Below are 5,220 nucleotides of genomic sequence, written 5' to 3'. Positions count from 1 at the left end.
GAAGATGATGTTATAATCAATATTTAAAACTTAACACTGGTACAGTTATGAAATTAATAAAAGATTCACAATAATTTACCTATCAAGTTTGAAAATCTAATATCTATGACATCTATAATTATAATAATTAGAAGATGATGTTATAATCAATATTTAAAACTTAATTAATGTAATTTTTTTGGTAAATTATTTTATTAAAAGAACACATATATTATTAGTCATTAAACCATACACTAATATACAACGCTACAATATAATATTTATAATTTAAATTAAATATTATTTTCAAAATTTTAAAAATAAATTTAATAATAAATTTTCTATTTATATTAAATATTTTCTTCAAAATTAAAATAAATAAATTTAATAAAAAACAGAAGTTTTCATTCATAACACTTTCATGGTGTACCTAGATTGTAGGAAACTAAACAAAGAAGGGAGAAGTCACTCTGCAAAATCAAAATCAGAAAGAAGGGAGAAGTCACTCTGCAAAATCAAAATCAGAATTAATGTTGCTTAAATCCCAACTTGATGGTGGAAGAAAGGGTTGAGGATAACTGAATTGAGGGATGGATGTGGAAAAAAAAATGTAATAATAGTTTTGAATCTGAAGAAGAGGTCTTGAGCATATGTGTTTTCATCTTTTAGTTAATAATTGAGTAAAAGGATCATTTACAATTTGATATAGTGGTAATATTTTTTGAGCATAGGAATAAAATCTTAAATCAAACTAAATAATTTGTTTCTTTAGTCCGATAAATCAAACTAAATAATTTGTTTCTCTAGGTCCGATAAATCAAACTAAATAATTTGTTTCTTTAGGTCCGATAGACCAATGTTTGGTCTCAGTGGACGTTAACCATCATCATAATCAGTTATTTATATAGTATGCCGTGAAAAGTTGCCTAAAATTTACTCATGACTAATATATCACCCCAATCAAAATAAAAATTAAATCAGTGATTTCACATTAAATAATACCTTCACATGGTACCAGATCACCTTCTATCTAATATCCAAAACCTATAAACCCCGGTTCAAAAATTATAAATCATATATATACATGTCATCAAATTAACTGCATTGCAATTCTATCCAATATCCAAAACCCATAAACCCCAGTTCAAAAATTATAAATCATATATATGTCATCAAATTAACTGCATTGCAATTAATTTTAAAGACTGGAAGATGATTGATTTTGAGACTCTGGTCCAGAGACCGCAGCGTCCGAGAATTGATCCAGTTCAAACTCTTGGCTGCAACTCTTTACAATGGATAGCTTCGAAGCTGGAACTACACTTTTCTTCAGTGAATGGAAGCTCCTGGATGGAGGAGCCAGGAGCCATTGTTAATGCCGGATTTTAACAGAGGTTTATTTGAAATAGGAGATTTTTTTTAACTGAAGAAAGTCTCCAGAGAAGCTCTCAGGAATATATAATCTTGTGGAAGATTAGACAACAAGAACTCCCCCACAACAAGACAAGACCAGACCTAACTCCCCCGCCTAATCTAACGGTTGGACCACATCAGTGGCACTATCTGAAATTGGAGATTTACTTGTTGAAGATCTCACAACAATCCACTGACCATGGGAGGTTGCAGGACAACTTGGCCTGTCAGCACCATCTTCAAATTTACAGGCTGCGGCCAATACCATCACACGGTTCCGGGCAGAAAGATTTGGGCATTGCTCAATTGAACCATTCACCTCTGCATTGCATTTTCTCGTTGGACTTGGCACGCTGAGTGACAGAGGACTACTCTGAGAATTGTACGAATCCCATACTTGATTCCCAATAGCCAAACTACTGGTTGGGGACGACCCTGGTTCAGTAACAATCTCTTCTTTCTCCATGGCGTTGCAGACCTCATCTAAAAAACGGTGCTTTAACAGCTCTCCACTGGTCCACCTCTTCTTGGGATCCCTCCGACAGCATTTTTCTAAGAAATCCCTCATCTGAGGTGAAAGCGATCCAGGCAACTCAGGGAGCTCCTCTGTGCATCCAATTCGATACATTGCGGCGAGGGGACTGGAAACGTGGCTCCATGGAGGCCTACCAGTGGCCATCTCAAGTACAGTGCAGGCGAGAGACCAGATATCAGATGCAGGGCCCTGCTCCACCTGGTTCACCACCTCTGGAGCCATCCACTGAGGGGTCCCACGAAATTGCAGGGCCTGCTGGCCCTTCGTGTCATCAACAATCCTCTTGGCAGAGCCAAAGTCAGCAAGCTTCACACCAGTGATACCCACAAGAATATTCTTGCCCTTGATATCACAGTGCACAATCCCCCGCTTGTGGAGGTAATCGATCCCACGTAGAATGTCGCGTGTGTATGCCTTGATCACTGATTCATACAGCTTCCCTCCAAACTTAGTCAGCATATCCCTCAAGCTGCCACCCGGCGCGTACTCCATGAACAAATTGTGCACCCCTGCACCGTTCTCGAAGCTGTAGGCGCGCCCCAAGCAGCGAACGATGTATGCAGAGTCCAGGCTTCGTAAAATGTTGTACTCATTGTCCAGAGCGACACTAAATTGGGTTGTGGATTTGATTGCAAAGAGTTGGCCATTAGACCTTTTCATGGCGAGGCTGACTGTTCCAGAAGCTCCAGACCCAACCATGGCGCCCCTCACCCATCCTTCTCTCTCGACTCTGTCCATCTCGAGTTCAATCCCCATTCCCACCGAATTAAGGAAAATAATGTTTTTTTTTCGTGGTAAGAATCGTGTATCCTATCTCACTTGCCTGTAAGAAGAAGGCGTGAGAGGAGAACCGCACTGACACGGCTGCTGTGCTCCACTCAAATCACCTTCCTGTAAGAAGGCGTGAGAGGAGAACCGCACTGACACGGCTGCTTTGCTCCACTCAAATAACCTTCCGATTTTGAGAAAAAGTGTTGATTTCTTATTTTTATTATTTTTATTTAGAGTTTTATTAAAAATCAGATAAAGTGTTTCATTTTGTTTATTTTTATTGGAGTTTTATTAAAAATCAGATAAAGTGTTTCATTTTGTTTATTTTTATTTAGAGTTTTATTAAAAATCAGATAAAGTGTTTCATTTTGTTTATTTTTATTTAGAATTTTATTAAAACTGAGATAAGTGTTTTATTTTGTTTTGTGAGGGGGAACTAAAGGAATTTGTAACAGGATTGGGTTTGTATTTCGTTAATATTAGGTTGATTTTTATCTTATGTATGTTTTGACAAGTTTAGATTTCTAGTTCTCCGGTTTATGATTTATTTTTTTCTCCATAAACCAGGGTATTTTTGGGGATTTGAATCTTGGATCTCTTGTTTTGCATAATACTTCATTTAAGTGTGATGGTCAACTTAAATGCACCCAAGGATATAACTAATTGAAATTTTAAAAAATATATTTACATATAAAAATTTTATATTTTTATAATATAAGTTGCTTGTCATTAATTCTAATAAGCGATTTAAATCCTAATGAGTAATTTAGACACACATTAACTTAGTCAATTATCTTAGTTGCAACAACTATTTCTTGTCATCATTCCTTGGTGGATCCACTGGAAATGAGATTCTTATAAACACAAAAATGAATACAGATTCGAATAGTGACATTCTCTAATTGAACATAGTTGACATATGTTTCATAAATAAGATTACTTTATTATAGAGCTAAACTAATGAATTAGTGTGCTTAATTGTATTTTCTAATTGAAAATTATTGATAGGATAAACAATTTCTCTATATTATAAATAAAGCTAATAAATTATTGCACTTAAAAAAAATTCTTTTAAAGATAACTCCTTACAAGCTTACTTTAGGCTTACTAATCTATATAAAACTGAAAGAAACAAACATTAAAAGGCAAATGATCATTATCAAATTTCTATTAGATAAACAAAATAAATTTGAAATTCCAAACCTAGTCAAAGAAACAAAATTTTGTGAACAAAAACCTTTCTATTTTCTAATTAATATAAGAATTCTAATATAAAACTATTTATTAAATTTCATGATTTTAATCATTCAAATATCCATTCTTAAAAATAATATAAATAAATGGAAAATTAATATGAAAAGTTGGCCATATTTTAGCCATACTTATGGGCGAATGGCAATTTTCCCGTAAAATTCCATCCGAAGACTACACGGGCCAGGCATTATCAGGATATTTGTTCATGCATCTCAATATAGTTGTCCGAGTCTACCTTCCTTACACTGGAGCGCACATATATTGTTCACCTGTTCGAGGTTATTTGTCGCATTGTACCTTCAAATATTAAATCAATGTACATGATGACTTCGCATGTGAATATTAAATCAATATATGTGAATAGTTTAAAGATGTGGTAAATTGGCTCAGAAAATAAACAAAAATTCTCGCAAGATTTTGGTAATTTCTTTTGGAAATTTTGAGTATAGTTATTAAATTTCAAGATTTTAGGTGTTTTTGGGTATTTTGATGGTGTTGAATCCATTTCCACCATAAAAACAAAATTCAAGCATTCTTACCATTAATTTCACAAGAACATGTTTAACTATGTATGGGCCTAGCCACATTGGTTCAAACTTCTCAACCCCTAGTTTATTAGCTTCTTGATCATACAGAAGGACTAGATCACCTTCCAAGAATGCAGAAGGCTTAACATTTTTATCATATTGTGCTTTGATACACTTATTATGGGCTTCATTAGCCATCGCGACATCGCGTCAAGTTTCATCTAAACATGCTAGATGTAAGAGACGTTCTTCTTCTGCAAAGGTCGTAGGGAGAAGTTCAACAACAAGATTCAAGGATGGAAATTTACATTCAATAGGAAGGATTTCCTCTAGACCATACACTAATTGAAAAAGTGTGAATCTAGTGGTTGTCCAAACAGAGGTTCAATATGCCCACAAGGATGCATAAAGGACGAGGTTCCAATCTAATTTTTGCATCCCTGTCATGCGTTGTAGCATCATTTTCAAAACTTTATGATAGCCTCTACTTTCCCATTTTCCTGTGGGTAATAGGGAGTTAAGTTGTCATGTTGAAGGCCCAACATGGAAGTCAATTCAAACATCATGTGATTTCGAAAATGTTTCCCATGGTCTATAACAATGGCTTGCGGTACATCAAACCTAGAAATATCATAATTAAAGAGGAATAAAGTAGTTGTTTCACCAGTGTTATTATATGTATGCATCGCCTCAGGCCACTTGATAAAATAATCTACCATCACAAAGATGTAACCATGCCCC

The 5,220-nt window shown here is 34.8% G+C and overlaps 1 pseudogene; it reads right to left on the bottom strand.

Annotated features, from left to right (window-relative positions):
- Positions 1-1,444: 1,444 nt before the first annotated feature.
- LOC149171303 (mitogen-activated protein kinase kinase kinase 20 pseudogene) lies at positions 1,445-2,707 on the bottom strand (annotated as a pseudogene).
- Between the last annotated feature and the right edge of the window lie 2,513 nt (positions 2,708-5,220).

Source organism: Pinus tabuliformis, chromosome 4_2 (assembly GCF_031772625.1).
Source record: "Pinus tabuliformis cultivar Carrire ecotype Pingquan chromosome 4_2, CPIR1, whole genome shotgun sequence".
Taxonomy (NCBI): domain Eukaryota; kingdom Viridiplantae; phylum Streptophyta; class Pinopsida; order Pinales; family Pinaceae; genus Pinus; species Pinus tabuliformis.
Note: the sequence above shows the minus strand (reverse complement) of the source record. Positions and strands in the feature narration are given on the sequence as shown.